This window comes from Coenobita brevimanus, chromosome 54 (assembly GCF_032717465.1).
Source record: "Coenobita brevimanus isolate Jiangsu-jjx chromosome 54, ASM3271746v2, whole genome shotgun sequence".
Taxonomy (NCBI): Eukaryota; Metazoa; Arthropoda; class Malacostraca; order Decapoda; family Coenobitidae; genus Coenobita; species Coenobita brevimanus.
Genome location: NC_137007.1, coordinates 11,622,324 through 11,640,132, shown reverse-complemented (window position 1 = coordinate 11,640,132; position 17,809 = coordinate 11,622,324). Strand labels below are relative to the sequence as shown.

Below are 17,809 nucleotides of genomic sequence, written 5' to 3'. Positions count from 1 at the left end.
GGCAGGGGAGTTAGGTAGAGAAGAAAGTAGGCAGATAAGGTGGAAAATGAGGCAGGCTGAGGCGGGGAGGGGAGGGGGGTTAGTTGAAGGGAGGAAAAGAAAAAGCAACAGGACAGGAGGAAAGGGAGAGAGAGGTAGTAAGAGAGAGCAAGACAGAAAGGAAGAGGGAGGTAAAGAGATGTAAGGAAGAAGAACGATGGTGAGCTGGAAGGGAGATGTGGGGTACTTGAGGGAGGCTGGGTCAGAGGGAGGAAGGGAGGGAGGGAGGCGGAGAGAAAGAGATGCCGGCAGGGTAGAGTGAAAGGCAGAGGAAGGCAAAGGAAGGCAAGGGGAGACTTGCAGGTAGGAAAATGGAAGGAAGGGACAGGTCGGGCTGAAGTAGACGGAGGTAGAACTGGAGGAGTGACTTGAATGAGGCAGGGACGCGAGGAGGCAGCAGGGATCAGATAAGGAGGTGTGGGGAGGAGGAGGAGTAGAAGAAGGAGGAGAAGGGGATAAGGAAAGTAAGAACTAAGAACAGGGAAGAGATAGATACAGGGAGGAGGAGGAGAAGGAAGTGAGTCAATGAGGAACATGTGAGGCGGGGAAGCTGAGAAGGAAGGTGTGGGATGGACGGATGAGACTGTGTGTGTGTGTGTGTGTGTGTGTGTGTGTGTGTGTGTGTGTGTGTGTGTGTGTGTGTGTGTGTGTGTGTGTGTGTGTGTGTGTGTGTGTGTGTGTGTGTGTGTGTGTGTGTGTGTGTGTGTGTGTTAGACAAGGCAGCAGGAGAGGCAGGGGTGACAGGAAAAAGGTGGGATAAAGGGAGAATGCGAGAGGCAGGAGGCCACAGAGGTACAGAGAAAAGGAAAAGGAATGGACGGACTGAGGGCGACAGGTACTGGAAACGGTGATTTGGAAATAAGAAGAGAGTGGAGGAAGAAGGAGGAGAGAAAAGGTGAGAATGTGAAGGAAAAGGGATGGAGAGAGACAGGTACGGGTGGAGAGAGGGGAGATGGGGAGAGAAAGTGAGTGAAGATGGAGGGAGACGGGGAGAAGTAGGACGAGGAGGCAGGGAGAGAAAGTTGGGAGGAAAGGGATGCAAGTGTAAGCCAGAAGAGGTAGGGTGAGGCAATGGGGGTAAGGGGAAGGGTAAGGGTAAGGGGAGGGGTAAGTAAAGGGAAGGGGTAAGGGTAAGGAGAGGGGTAAGGGTAAGGGGAGGGGAAAGGTTAGGGTAAGGGGACGGGTAAGGGTAAGGTGAGGAGTAAGGGTAAGGGGGGTAAGGGTAAGGGAGGGATAAGGGTAAGTGAGGGATAAGGGTAAGGGAGGGGTAAGGGTTAGGGGAGATGTAAGGGGAGGGGTAAGAGAGAAGGTATAAACGGGAGGGAGAATATCATGGTAGGCAGGGAGGGCCGAGTGGTTGGAAAGGTCGTCTGTTGCCTGGAGTGACGGGAGTCCGAGGCCGGCTGGGGCTGGGCTCAGCTTGAAGAACCGAATTTCACGAAAACAAACTTTGCTCGCCTTCCACAAGAACCATCGATATGTCATAATAACACCTTGGCTAACATCAATGCACGAGTATAAATGAGATAGCCTTATCATGTATTCGAGACGGACGGTAGGTATTAGTGCCGAAGTGGTGGTTTATGAAGGTTTGTCTGCGTAGGCGAACTACTGGGCCTCAGGGAACGGGCAGTTAAGCCTATGCGCAAGGTCGGACACATAAAGAAAAGTTAGGTGGCAGGGTGGGCAGAGATGGGAGGCAGAGAGGAAACAGGAAGAGGCAGTAGGTGGTAGGCAAAGACATGGGAAAGCTGGGGGGGGGGGGCAGGAAGGCTAAAATAGGGGTGGCAGGAGGACAGGCAGGCAGAGGTAAGGAACACAGTGCGGGCAGGAAGGCAGTGGACGAGCCAGGAAGAATATAGTCACCTGAGAGGCTGTAGTCGGTTTGTGTTTACCTCTTCAATGACCGTTAATCTCTTTCAGTTCAGCTGATGGCAAAATGTAGTTACACTGGAGGGTTGGTTGACTAGTAACCAAGGAGATTCAGTCCTACGTCATAACCAGGTCTTAATGAATTTCATGCAATCTCGATAGTATTCACGCAGGGAGAGTAGCCCAGTCCTGTCAGATAAAAATAAAACAACTACAATAACGTAAAACAGGGCCAGGCAGAGGTGGAGGGCGGCATGACAAACTGCAGAGACCGGAAGAAGAGCAGAACAAAGGAAAAGAAACATCAGGAGACATACAGTTGCTTTCGAAGTCTTTTTTTTTTTTTTTTTTTAGGTATTCATAAATAAATTATCTTTTCTGTAAGTCTAAGGTCCGTATTATAACTGACAGGTGGCTTCGTAACACTTCTTCCTTGGAGATTTAGTTTCTGTATCATACTTCAACATTCTCTTGTGTAGTATCGTCATCGCTTTGATACTGGCGTAGTTTTTCATCAGTAACATACAAGACGATACTGAACTGTGATGTGCAAAATTAATCTAAGGAAGAGATGCTACGAATTCAACAAATTCATTTATATAATTACCGGCCAAAGACTAGAACAACACTGCAAGAAGGCAAAGGAATGAAAAAAGGTTGTAGAAATGAGGAACAGAGAGCGAAGTTAAATGTAACATAAGAAATGTAAGGTAAGTGGGAGGAGGAGAGAAAAATAGGCAGGAAAAGTAAGTAAGTAAGGAAGGAAGGAAGGAAGCGAGAATGAGGCAGGCAAGGAAGGAAAGGAAGGAAGGGAGAATGAGGCAATGAGAGATTGAGGGAGGCAGGGCGAGATAAAACAAAAATAAGTGAGCGGGTAATATGGAGATGAAAATGAATGCAAAGGGAGTAAGGAGAGAGAGAGAGAGAGAGGGGGGGGAAGGGGAAGAACTATGGGAATATCAAGAAAGACAGAATTAGTGGAAGATAATGAAAGGAATGCTTGAGCAAAGAAAAAAAGAAAGAAAGAAAGAAACAGAGTAACAAGGAGAGGGGGAGAAGGGGTAAAAACAAAGAAGAGTAAGACGTTCATAAAAAACACTGTGGAAGAGACAAGAAGGCAAAGACAGGAGGGCAGACTGTGGAAATGAGATATAGGACGTGGCAGGAGTGGACACAGGGAAGAGCAATACAGAATAAGTGGGAAAAGAGGGAGGAAGAGGTGTGCTAGAGAAAATACGGGTGTTGGTGCAGAGATAGCTAGAGATATGGTGAGGAGAGCAAGAGATTTTGGAAGTGAGGGACAGGGAAAGATACGAGTTAAGGGAGACGGAGAGGCAGGGAGGAGTAAGAAAAATAATGGAAATGGGAATCAGAAAGTGGATGAAGACGACACAATAAGGAATGAGAGACTATGCACGTGAGAGGCAGGGAGAGGCAAATGCAGCCACAGTGATAAGCAGGGAAAAGTGAGAAATATAAAAGTAATTAAGATAAAAAGGGAAGAGGCGATTGAAAAAGCGAGGCAAGTGGGAGAGTATCAGAGACAGGAAGAAACAAGGGTAGCAACAAGGATAGGCAGCAGAAACAGCAGAAGTGGAAGACGAAAGGAACTAAAAGCAGTTAGAGAGACAACGCAAGTCAGAGTATGAAAGAGACAGAAGCACACACAAGGATAGGTGGGAGAGACTGAGAAGAGAGCAAGAGGAACTAAGGCAGGGAGAATAAGACAAGAGGAACTTCTGATGTGAGAGTCAGAGAGAGAGAAAGAGGTAAAGAAAATGAGGAACAGAATTATGTAAGAGAAACTGTAGAAGTGGACAACAAAGGAAATAAGCGACAGGAAGAGTAAGACAAGGGAGAGGTAGAGATAGGGAGAGACAGAGGTAAGAGAAAGGGAGAGACAGAATAGGTAAGAGACTGTGGAAGGGGAAACAATAGGGAGAAGAGACAGGAAGATTAAGGGAAGGGAGACAAAACAAGGCAGAACTAAGCAAAGGACTAGCCATATGATGACTTAGTGGCAGGAAGAAGCTGCTGTGGACAGGAGGCGAGACAGATGGTGGACTTGGGGTGCTGTGTAAGAAAGAGAAGGTAATGGAAGTTGTGTGTGTGTGTGTGTGTGTGTGTGTGTGTGTGTGAGAGAGAGAGAGAGAGAGAGATAGAAAGAGAGGGGGGAGAGGGGGTACAGAAAGGTCGAGGGGAGAGGAAGGGAATGGAGTTAGGAGGGGTAAGGGTTATGGTGACACTGTGAGGTAGAGGAGGAGAAATGGTGGAATTTAGAGGCGGAGGGAGAGGAAGACCGAGGAACCTATAATCTTTTCACCTTAAACTGACTCAGATTTTTTGCCAGTTTGCTGCTTATTTCACTTAACTCGGTGACAGAAAGCACTGTTATCCTAGCTATTGTCAAATTCGGCATTCAAGAGGAAGAGATGTCACTTTTAGGCCAAGCTAGTAGGGTAGTGGTAGTTGTTGTTGTTATTGTTGTTGTAGCCCCAGGATCTTCTGAAACGTGAACCCAATAGACCTCAGGCTATAGTTGCCCTATTCCTGCAGTCCTCCATCCTCCCTTCGGGGGCTAAGGAGGGAATTGAGAGACGTTTGTATATTCTGGCAATATTATATCGGCGTCTTAGCCATTTTTTTCTGCACATTACACATGAACATTTTCTTATATGTCACTGACGGAAAGTACGTCGATAAATGCAATATAAATAACATACAAATAAAGGTCTAATAAGCAAAATAAAATCACTAAGGACGAGGTGCTACGAAATTTTCTGTCCCCTATCATATGCGTCTAAGTAATGTACTGAGTACATCCTTCCCTTTTGTTTTATGCATGGAAGAAGGAACCAAAGACCAAAGCCCGTAAGATTGTTCCATTCAAGAAGAAAACAGAAAAGTGATAACAAAGAACCAAATTTAAGATCTGTTGATTTCGAGATGCCTGGACACACTACGTTTGAAAGACTAGAGGTCATAGACAGTAGGAAATACAGATAAAGGAAATCAGTTCCAGAGTAAACCTGTTGCATACATGAAGGACTGGAAGTTATGGTTAACTCTTGCATTAGAGACTTGGACAGAAAAGGGACGAAAGTTTGTTGCTGGACGGGTGTTACACGCCCACCGTAGTGGTGGAGGGATGCAAGCAGATAGTTCAGAGGAGCAGTGAATATTGAAGTAGCGATAGAAAAGAGATAAAGATGCAACAGTGCAGCAAAGAGACAGAGACTGAAGGAAGCCAGTAACAGAAGAAGAGTTAATAACACAAAAAGCTTTTGACTTCATTTTGCTGAGAGGAGCTGTATGTGGGTAACTTCCCCACACATGAGACTTGTACTCTACACAAGGGCGAATAAAACCGGCGTAAAAAGTCAACAACCATGAATGGGTAAAGAAGGCACGGAATTGGCTTGGCACACCTAATCTCTTGGATGCAGGTTTTACAAGTGAGGTAATATGATCTTTTCAAGATAAGTCCCGAGAGAATGAAATCCCAAGTATGCTTAAAGATGATGCAGGATTGAGTTGGATATTGTTAAATATTAGAGGATACTCCTCCTGGCAATTTTGTCGGGTCGAAAGATGTAAGAACAGTTTTTGATGCATTAAAAACAACAATATATACCCCAATCACGGATATAGCTAAGTCAGACATTAGGTGTGCCATAGCCTCATCCCTTGTTTATTGAAGTAACTGCTGAGATGGATGCTGCAGGATAAGAATGGATAGGTGAAGGGTGGAGTCATCTGCATATGAGTGGATAGCCTTAGATGTACAGCTTAGAAGGTCATTTATGAATAGAGGGAAGAGAGTTGGTGATAGGACAGAGTCCTGAGGAATACCACTACTGATAGCTCTAGGAGAAAAACAGTGCCGTCTACAACAGCAACTACAGAACGACCAGAAAGGAAACAAGAGATAAAGGCGCGGATAGAAGGATAGAAACAATGAAAGGACAGTTTGGAAATTAAAGATTTATGCCAAACTCGATCGAAAGCCATTGAGATGTCAAGTGCAATGGCAAAACTTTCGCCAAAGTCCCCAAAGGAGGATGACCAGGAGTCTGGAAGCTAAGTGATAAGATCGCCAGTGGAGTCTCCCTGGCAGAACCCATACTGACGATCAGAGAGAAGGTTGTGAAAGGACAGATGCTTTAATAATTTTGTCAAGAATAGACTCGAAAACTTTTGAAACACAGGATGTTAATGCAATTGGGCGATATTTAGAGGGATGGGAATGGTCACCCTTCTTTGGGACAGGTTTCATGAGAGCAAACTTCCAGCAAGAAGGAAAGGTACAAGCTGACTGACAAAGAGAAAAGAGTTCGCCTAGGCAGGGTGTAAGCACAGCAGCACTGTTGTTGATGACAACAGGAGGGACCCCATCAGGCCAATGTGCCCTGTTAGTATTGAGGCCAGTGATGGCAGAATATACATCAGTTTAAGAAATTTTAATATCAGCCATGAGGAAGTCAGAGAGAGGAAGTGATGGAGGAACAGCACTGGAATCATCTAAGGTGGAATTGGAAGAGAAAGTCTGAGTGAAGAGTTCTGCTTTATCAGTAGAAGAAACAGCTACAGAACCATCAGTGTGGAAAAGAGGAGGGAAGGATGATGAGGTAAAGTTGTTAGAAAGATTTTTGGCAAGGTGCCAGAAGGAGAGGGAAGATTTTTAGTTGGAGAGTTCAGAGCATTTAGTATGAACGAATTTTTTTTCGAAAGCAAAGAACAGACTTAGCACGATTCCAGGCAGAAACATAAAAGAGATGAGATTCAGTGGTAGGCTGGCTCTGGTATCTTTTGTAGGTCTTTTCCTTGTTGTGGACAGCATTAGAACAAGCGTGATTAAACCAAGGCTTTCTTGCATTAGTCAAAGGATATGAGAATTGAATGTATGCTTCCATGGCCGAGAGAATAACATCCATAATGTGCGAGGCACACTCAGATGTCTCCTGGCCATGGAAGCAATAATCATTCCAGGGCAAATCAAAGAAGTACTGCCTGAGGGCCTCCCAATCAGCAGCTCCCGAGTGCCAAAGCCACCACTTCTTGGGAGGGTCTACAGGCCTTACTGGTGCAACAGGGCAGGTTAAGGTGATAAGGTTGTGACTGGAGGAGCCCAACAGAGAAAAAAGATTAACAATATGAGCAGAAGGATAAGTTGTAAGGAAGAGGACAAGTATGTTGGAACACTCCAAGGCAGTCAGAGATATGAGTAGGGTGCTGTAGAAGCTGCTCTAGGTCATTAAGGATAAAAAAGAATTAGGCCTGTCCACCAGATGGATCAATGAAAGGAGAGGAGAGCCAAAGGTGGTGGTGAACATTGAAATAACCTAAAATGGAGATTCCAGAGAAAGGAGAAATTGATAGAATGTGTTCCATCTTAGAAATATGATAATCAAAGAATTTTTCATAGCCAGTAGAATTAGGGGATAAGTAAACAGCACAGATATATTTAGTCAGAGAACGACAGGATGGCCGAAGCCAGAGAGTAGAGAATTCAGAAAATTCAAATTCAGGAACAGGAGAGCAAAATATGTTGTTGCATACATGTACATAACAGCCACCTTTGGCTTTGAAATGAGAGTAGAGAAAGTAGGAGGATACAGAGAAGTGTGCTACCAGCTGGATCCAACTACACTGTACATCACACTGTCTGCCAGGTTATAACATATTCAGTACCATGACCACCTTTGTTTGGATAGCCTACCACAACACGGATCTGTTCAGCTTAAGGGAGGTTTATCCAGCTGGAGAGATTAGACATAACCTTCGTTTGTTTTGACATTGCTGCCACCAAATGATTTTGCTCAGCGTAAAGGAGATTAATCCAAGTGGAACAGTTAGGTACAGTCTCATCTGACCAGCCTTTTTTTTTTTTTTTTTTATTCAATGTAAGGATGGTTTATTGAAGTGCAGGGGTTAAATATAGTCTCCTCTAATCAATCCACTGGGCGTAGCCACTGCCAAGTTCAATATAATCTGCTACAGATAGCAGGAATGAAATGAAAAAGACGAGAGAGAGAGAGAGAGAGAGAGAGAGAGAGAGAGAGAGGGGGGGGGGAGGCTGGAGGGTTGAGAAGGTGTATAATATAGGGTAGGAAGGGCTGAGAGTGAGAGGGAATGAAAGAGTGTCAGCTATTGAAGAGAACTCCATTAGTTTCAATTTTCAGAAGAAACATGGCAGTGGTCGTGATGGTGGTAGTGGTGGCAGCTGTGGTGATGGTGGTGGTGGTGGTGGTGGCAGCGGTGGAGAGAGAGAGAGAGAGAGAGAGAGAGAGAGAGAGAGAGAGAGAGAGAGAGAGAGAGAGAGAGAGAGAGAGAGAGAGAGAGAGAGAGAGAGAGAGAGAGAGAGAGAAAGAGAGAGAGAGAGAGAGAGAGAGAGTTATTGTGTGTAGTGACAGTGGCTTGAGGGAGGGAAACTTCTCCACCTTATATGTTGCCTCCATCACCCTACGGGGTGGAGGGAAGGAAGGAAGGAAGGAGAGAGAAAGGACAAAAAGAGAAATCTAAGTTACGTATTCTCAGTGAACGTTATTCCCTTGTGTGTAACCAGAGTAATTGTGTATATAGTACACTTTGGCTTGATGGGTTAATGATGAGGAAGAACAAGGCTGAGACAAGGTAAAGTCCTCTGTCCTGAAAGTAGGAACGTGGGATTCTGCGCGGCTCGCAGACTACTGCCATTGACGATTTTAACCCCCTTTCATTCAACAGTGATGTGATCCTTCATGGTACTCGTTTACATTTTTATAAGTTGAGAAGGTTAGTTCAAAAAAATTAATTACCCAGCAGTAAAAGAGGTACACCATTGATTCATCGCCACCTTCTTACATCTTGCTTTGACAAAAGTTAATGAAAATAAATGATCAGTCATGAAAGTCTTGTGTAAGCTCATGCCACATTTCATTTAACATAATTAGATTAAGGTGGAGCTCAGTTTTTGACTTTTTAAAATATTACCTTTTACCACTTAATTTTGTTTGAATATATGGAATAAGAATCAAGAAAATTATTAGTGAATCTGGTGAACATTTACTGGTGGCTATACAACACTGATGTTCCGAATGCATATAATAATGGTTCAGCACGGGGCATTCTTGAATAGAATGAACCATATCATTGTACCTATGTGGAATACAGTTTGCCAAGTCATAATATTGTATCATGAATCACTCTGTATGTTAGCTGATGTTGTAAGCCGGGTACAGTATAGTTATACATAATGTTGCACTGTTCAGTGTAAATTAAGAAATAGAATTTCCAGTGTTATAAAATTTTCATCCTGCTTCGTCACCTGTACAATACGCTAACATCATCATTTCTGTCCCATATATTTATAATTCAGCTGTGCGTTATTTACAGAATGAAAAATTTTATCATAAAAGAGCTATACTGGTTCTATTGTAGTTTATTTGTAACAAATATAAAACTGTTGCAACACACATTTCTGATCAGTTGAGCAGCACAGAATTGCAGGTAACAAATCTTAGTCTCTAAAAACAATTGCCTATAAATGCTTCCGTTTCATATTTACCTCCGCCAAGGAGGTTATGTTTCCACCCCTGTCTGTTTGTTTGTTGGATGGTTGGTTTGTGAACAACATTGCACAAAAACTGCGGGACGGATTTCCACAAAACCTGGTAGAAGAATGGGCCTTGGCCGAGAATAGATTCCATTAAATTTTGGTGCGGATCCGGATAAAGATGCGGATCCAGGATTTTTTTTTTTTTTTCACTTTCTTTAATATTGCGAGATAGGGCGTTTTTCGACATTTTCGCAAATTTTTCAGTGAATATTGTATGGATCTTGATGAAAAAAAATCAGGCATATTTAGTATGCTTGTATCTACGAACGTGTACAGATTGGCGCGGATCCACGTAAAATTCCGGATCTAGTGGTTTAAATATGCTTTTATAGGGGGTTAGTCTTTTTCTAGCTGCCGTACAGCAACAATAGGACTTGAGTGAATTAAAAGGAGCTGCGTGTTGGGCCTTGGCGTAGGTATGTGCTCAACTGTGTGCCATTGTAGTTTTGAATATGATTTCATTTTTTTTTTTTTTTTTAACAAGACAGCCTCTGCAATTTGCATGTATTCATTTGTACATTTTTTTTTTTTTCACCTTGAGTCATTTTGTTGTACTGTTTACTTCTCAGGTTGATTCACATGAGTAGAATATGGCAGCTGCAACTAGATCCCAAACACAAGTTTATCTGCTTGGATCCACTGTTATTGAATTAACAGGAAGTAAACTCTCTTCACAATGCATGGCACTTGGGTTCTTTCTACATCACCATCTGAAATTGAAGGAAACTATCCGACAGTCATCATCAGCTGCAATAACAGAAATAAAAAAAATTCCGGCAAAAGGCAAGAATCCCAGTAAGAGATAGGCAGAACTGCGAAACAAAACTAGAACGGACATTCTAAGATTGGCGTTTGCTTAAGAATAACAAGGGGTAGCAGTTTTTAACACAGCAAGCCAGAGAAGCTGAGTTTGTCTCCAAGCTTGATGAGCTCTTTGACATTGCTCATGCAGATACTCTCAGCACTGAGGACAAGGCTAGTGCACCATTAAATGGAAGAAGAGGATCAATGGCTGGAATTGATGGAACATTAGCTGCAAAAGTAACCGTTCAAAAGACTGGAAGGAGCAGAACATGAAAAGCATCGTCGAATGGAAGATATGCAAAGAAGGGAAACTGAAACAGTAGCACTGATATCATCAGGTGCTAGCTCTGCTGAAAAGGATGCAGGCAGTAGTCAGTACGAAACCTAGGTGACGAAAGCTGCACATTTCAGACTTTCACAAAGACAAAGTGTGGTAGAAGAAGTGTTTTTACTCCAGAACTTGCAGCAACTTTAGACACAACGAAGATGTCATATCGGAAAGCATTATTTGTTATTGCTGAAATAGCCAAGAGCTTAGGCCACAACACTGATGATCTTACTGTCAATCGTGGCTCGACTTGCAGGCAGAGAATGAAACAGAGTGAAACAAGCAGAGTTAAAAGCAGAGTACCAGAGCAATGCACCTTTCGTTGTTCACTGGGATGGTAAACTTATTGCTGACCTGACTAGCAAAGAACAGGTTGATCGACTCCCAGTCATTGTTTCTGGCAGAGGACTTTCTCAGTTGATAACAGTCACAGAGCTGCCAAGTGGAACCGGCGAGGCCAAGGCAGCAGCCATCCACAGGGATTGGAAGACTGGGATGTAGCTAACAGTGTTCGTGCTATGTGCTTTGATACAACCAGCTCAAACACCAGTCGCATTGCTGGCACTTGTGTCCTCTTGGAACAACAGCTTGGTAAGGAGTTGCTATCATTAGCATGTAGACATCACATCATGGAAATGGTCATTGGCACAGTGTTTCAAGTTTGTCTGGGTATCACACCATGTCCTGAGGTACCTCTTTTCAGGTGTTCAAAGAATAATGGGCATTTGTTGATCAAGAGAAATATAAAACAGGAAAGGTGAACGATACTATATTTGGACTAATTGAAGACGTTAATGAAAGTACCATTGAGTTCGCAATTAGACATCTGGAAGAGAACCAGCCAAGAGGTGCCAACAAGAAATTTTTAGAATTGCCTTTCTTGGAGCTGTTCCAGCAAGAAGAGTCCGATTCAAGGCGCCTGGGGCCATGCATCATGTTCGATGAATGTCTAAAGTTATTTATTTTTAAAGATCTGGTTGTTTCGTGGCCAATTCACCCCGACACCGAAAGAGAAAGAGAGACTGCAAGAAGTGTGTGTTTCTGCAGTACGAGTTTATCTGAAGTCATGGATAATGGCTCATCATGCAACCAATGTTCCATACAATGATTTCCTGTTGTTGATTTCGCTCCTGAAATACACCACAATCAACCCTGCTATATATAAAAGGCTACAGCACAGAAGTTTCCGAATCACTTATGGTATCTGTCACTGGAACTAGTTGGATTGGCCCTGTTTGACAGCCAAGTAAGTACTTCAGCAACTATAAAGCACCCAGAGAACGCATACCTCCGCCAATGCCATTGCCATTAAAAAGAATCCAGATCCGGATCCTTGGAGATATTGTGTGGAATACATAAGTTCAGGATCCTCCCCTTAAATTTAATTAATTATTCCTTGATCCATGGCCCACTCTTCCACAAAATTTCATTGAAATTCATTGAGAACTCTTGGAGATATTGTGCGGGATCCTCCTGATCCGGATCCGGATCTGCTCCAATATTTAATCAATTGTTTCTTGGCCCATGGCCCACCCTTCCACAAAATTTCATTGAAATTCGTTGAAAATTCTGGGAAATATCGTGTGGACAAACAAACAAACAGACAAACAGAGGTGAATACATAACTTCCTCCAACTTCGTTGGCGAAGGTAAAAAGGCTGATGGTGAGCACCATGAAAAAGGATGGTGAAGTTGACCAGGGTCATACAAAATGAATCAGTGTCAATTTAACTTCATCCAAGGACCAGACCCTTGAAGATTTTGTCTCAGTCAAAAGTATGAGTCTGTTTGAAATGATGGGGCTTCTAAGCACATTTCTTAAAGTCGATCCAGATATGTGGGAGACACAGGAAGATTTCCAGGAAGCTGCAACGACTGTCTGTGTCATCAAAGTAGTGAATGATCGTGCTGAAATTGACGTTGCTCTGATTCAAGAATACAAGGGCCTTTTGACAAAAGACGAGTTACAACGTCAGGTATCACAAATCACTGAGCAGCACCGGCAGCTGTATCCAGACAGCAAGAGGCAGACATTGATTGGATCCAGTGGACTACACTGATTTTGATGCATTTCTACAGCCTTTAAGACATGTATGTGAAAAATTGCTGTTGAACATAAATATCAACATAAGCAATAAAGCATGTTACTTATCGATAAGACAATTGTACACTACTTGTTTCTGCGTTTTTGTTAACAAGTTTGTTACTTTTGTATTCTTTGTGCTGATTGAGCTACCTGTAAATACTCAGCTAGAAGGTTCTTTTTTTTTTTTTTTTTTTTTTTTTTTGCAAGTATCTTTAGCTGATGTGGAACATTTTTAACGAGTAAAACTTATAAAAAAAAAAATCCATCTTTTAATTCTACCATATTTAGATAGAACAAGTGCTTGATATGGATCCACTCAGCTTGAGTCGGCTCCAATCGAATCGTCTTGGCCTCTTCTACCTACTTGCAAAATTGAAAAATTATACGTCGGCTCTATTATGTTTCGAAAATAGTAGTAGTAGAAAAATTATTATTAGTGGTAGTAGTACTGTAATTACAACAGCAACAGTATTAATAATGATAATAGTAATAATTATAATATTAATAATACTGATGATAATAATAATAATCTTGCCCGCTATGTAGCGTAGATGTAAACTTTGGTCAGTTTGTGACTGGACTGGCTGTGAAGTACACGAAGCTCAGTAAGACGGAAAACAAATGTTGGCCGTATGTTCTGCCCCACATCACCACCCGTACTTGTCCAGTTACATCCAGGTCCCCAGTTGTACTGCTGGCTGAACAGGCACAACGTGACACAAACATTGTTTAAGAGTCTGACCAGCACAAGAGATGAGGATGGATTAGTAGCTGTGTGTTTTGTGTCTCGTGGTCGATATGTACTACATGTATTGCACAAATGGACACACTCGTATATTTACTGGTTCTGTGTACCCAATATACAAGCGGGTCTATATATAACGGTGATCTTCCACTCCACCTGCGGATATCTCGTGTGTTGCGGTGACTGTTCAGTCAGTGTTATCATTGCCTACTCTGCATCATTAATACATTTCCCACCCCCACTGCAACACCCAAACCCACACCAGCAGACTGAGCTGTCGTCACAACACGAAAGATTCCGCCATATGAGTATTTATTGGAGCACTCTTTATGACTACCCTGCATGTGCCTATATATTAAACCTGCTTTGGCAGTTGTAGATCTCGTGGCATGAATAAATTCGTGTGACGTTAAACACAGTATAATACAGCTCCACATGAGCTGCATATGGGTGTGTGTTTAACCGTGTGTACCCATGGCAGTTCATTTTGGTCGTGTTGTATACCATTTTTAACAACTTGGTACAGCTTGTTGTCCTTTAGCCAAGTGGCAGAACCTGATATATTACGTCTCTACATATATTTTAGAGCACTTTATCGTCATATTATAGTCAGATCTATCCAACTTTACATTCAAGATAGCTAAACAATCGTTTTAAGTCAAGTTAATGTGAAGGGTAAATAGCTGCATGGGCAGTCAGGTTCCCTATGTTCTGTATTTTACTTTCGTTGGAATTTTTTGGAGATTAGCAAAACTGAACATTTTTTAAAACTACATAAAATAAACAGTCAGAAAATGGATGATTCAAGTTTCCAAGATGTCCGTATGGCGGACATCTTGGATTTTTAATAACTGCCACCACGAATATAAATTTTCCTTTACCTCCACATCTAGATGACCTAGAATTATGATTCCAGCGGCTAAACCCACATTTTCAGGGTCAAGGAATCAAACGGAGTTAATTACAAAGAGGTAAAAAGAGTGAAATTACTAGTTTAGCAGTCATCTAGGATTTATAGTCATAAACCTGAAATTATTGATATTTTTCAAAATAGGTTTCCAGATTACTTGGGATTAGCATTATTCACAGGAACAAGGAGTTAATAGGTATTATGTACAGTGCATTTAGAATGCTTGATGATGATTGTATACGTGTTCATTTTGTACTCCAGTAGAGCAACATAATTGATTTTTTTACCTTAATTTGTTTTCAAAACATCTCCTACATTGTGCACCGAAATCATACAAATATACAATTGTTATAATACTTATATTCATCAGATCAGTGTTTCAGCCCAAGTTGTTTGATTATTATATATGATTTACTCAGAATGACAAATACTGTAATTTATTACGTGTAACACTGTCCCATGCAGTCCATCTTGACTTGCATGTTAAGCCCTCTCTCTCTCTCTCTCTCTCTCTCTCTCTCTCTCTCTATATATATATATATATATATATATATATATATATATATATATATATATATATATATATATATATTGCCAGACGCCTCAATCCCGTTTGGGGTGGCCACAAACAAATCGCCTCCAAGTCGCCCTGTCCCCTGCCATTTCACTCCCCTGCTCCCAACTCACACCCCCCTCTCTAATATACCTCTCCACCCCATCTCTCCATCTCATCCTCGGCCTCCCCCTCCCTCTTTCCCCCTCCACCTCACTCACATACACTCTCTTCGTCAGTCTTTCACCCTTCATCCTCTCCACATGGCCAAACCACCTCAGTGTGTTCCTCATAACGCTTCCTATCACATCCACATCAACACCACAACGCTCCTTTATATCCTCATTCGTCAGCCTGTCTCTCCATGTGACTCCACAGGCTCCTCTTAAATAACTCATTTCCACTGCTCTCACTCTTGACTTGTATCCTTCCAACAACGTCCAAGCTTCACTTCCGTACGTTAGAGTTGGTATCACAATACTGTCATGTAGTAACTTTTTCACTTCCATGCTCACTTCCCTGTTTCTTATCACTGCTTTCAAAGAACCAGCAACCTTTCTTCCCTGCTGTACTCTTTCAAGCACTTCACCCTCCAAACCTCCATCCTTGCTCATCACACTACCCAAGTACTTGAACGTACTCACATTTTCCAATTCCTCACCATCCAACCTCGCTGTACATTCACTGACTTCACCTCTCTCAAAGACCATCACTTTACTCTTCCCTACATTCACCTTTAGATTCCGTTTCTTACACACTCTCTCAAACTCATCCACCAAGCCTTGCAGCTCCCCTTCGTCCTCACTCAACAACACAGTATCATCTGCAAACAACAGTACAGGGAGTTTGCAAACACTATCCTCTCTCACCAGGGCCACTCCAACATCCACTACCCTACCTTGTACCTCTTTTATTACCCCATCCATGTACAGATTGAACAACCATGGAGACATGACACATCCCTGTTTCAACCCAACTTTCAAAGAGAAAAATTCACTTAGTTCACCATCCACACGCACTGCAGCCTTCGCACCATAGTACATACTCTTCACGCATTCTCTCTCTCTCTCTCTCTCTCTCTCTCTCTCTCTCTCTCTCTCTCTCTATATATATATATATATATATATATATATATATATATATATATATATATATATAGAAACAAAAGGCCAATGGGTACCTCTGATCTATATACCGCTGTGTACAAAATCATTCATTCATTCATTGCCAGACGCCATGTATCCCAAACGGGGTGGTCAACGGCTTAGAGTTAATTGTTTTACAGGGAGGGGCACTAATTCTCCACCAACTCCACTTGACACGTAGGGAGAACGTTATGCCAACAGCATCTGGTGTTCCCAGGCAGTCACCCATCCAAGTACTAACCAGACCCAACGTTGCTTAACTTCGCTGATCGAACGGGAAGCGGTGTACTCAACGTGGTATGGCCGTTCACTGTCACAAATAAGTAGGGAAGCTTGTGGACAGAGGATGCAACCTCTGCAAGTGGCATGTAATGCACAGAACTGCATCAACAAGCAGACTATATAAAAGCAACCATGAGTCAAGTATGTTGTGAAAGTAATATGCTTTACCATTCCATCATATATATATCTATCTATTTTTAAAGTTGGTTTCATATTAGAATAATATAAAAGTTAAACATATAATTGACACATGGTAAAGACAGTCCAGTTATTATACAATTTATCCTTCGAAATTTGTCCAAAGATCTGCCTAATCTGATGGATATTGATTCCCCAAATCCTTCCAAACAATAAAAGATCATCATCCCTGATAGTTATGAAAATTTTCTATTCAGCCCAAGGATCTGTATGGCAGGCTGATGGTACTTGCAAGGTTCAACAGACAAATCAATCAGAAACATGCAATTGGCAACTATGAGTTCAATACGACCCCAAGGACACTATTTGCCCCTAGGCGAGCTATGCTGTCATGTACAGACAAAGCAAAGTTAATTCACCTCCTAGAGAAGTTGACATGGGCAGACACTCTAAATTATGAGCATTTACAAGCTGAAAGCATCGTCCAAGATAATCTAATGAATACAGAAACCCTGAACTCCACACCTAGGGAGGCTTACTAAACTGCTCTAGTTGATGGCTTGGTACTTGCTCAAAAGCTAACAAAGAAACCAGCAACAGTAGTAACGGTAAAAAATCTCATTGAATGGTTCAGTGACAAACTGGTGTCTCTAACAAGAGAGTATGACAAGATTATTCTGGTGTTTGATACTTACAAATCTGATTCTTTGAAGTGTGCCACAAGAGAAAAAAGAAGACAGGGAAAAGATCCAATCCAGTATCAATTTGGAGAACACTAACATAAAAAACATCCCAATGAGCCACTTCCTTTCTCATGACCAAACAAAGGCTGCTCTTATTGTGTATTTGGCAACAATGCCCCTTGATTAATCTACATTCAAAAAGTCATTGTTGTGTCTGCATCCGGAAGCACTAGGAGCAATGCAGAGCTGATATTTGAAGACAACAACCAAGAAGAAGCAGATACATTATTGATCCAACAAGCAGTTCTAACAACAGAATGAAATCCCAAAGATGTTAAACTGATGTTCCTTTCTCCAGACACTGATGTGCTAGTACTGGTTAATGCACATTATGACCTCTTGCTAAAAGACATCTCCATCTCACTGACATCTAGAGTCATTGATATAGCACCATTATGGACAGCTTTAGGCGCACAATGGGCAAAGACTTTGGCAGTATTTCATGCATTCACTGGAGCAGACAACACTGGAAGATTTTCCCGAACTGACAAAGTAACTTGATTCCCAATCTACTTCAGAGCAAATGATGATGTCCTCAAGGCCCTGGAGATGCTGTTACATAGCACT

The 17,809-nt window shown here is 42.2% G+C and overlaps 1 non-coding gene across 1 annotated transcript; it reads right to left on the bottom strand.

Annotated features, from left to right (window-relative positions):
- Window positions 1-16,271: 16,271 nt before the first annotated feature.
- Window positions 16,272-16,390, bottom strand: LOC145401147 (5S ribosomal RNA). Its single transcript, XR_013897559.1, has one exon. It is a non-coding gene; the product is annotated as a 5S ribosomal RNA (ribosomal RNA).
- Between the last annotated feature and the right edge of the window lie 1,419 nt (window positions 16,391-17,809).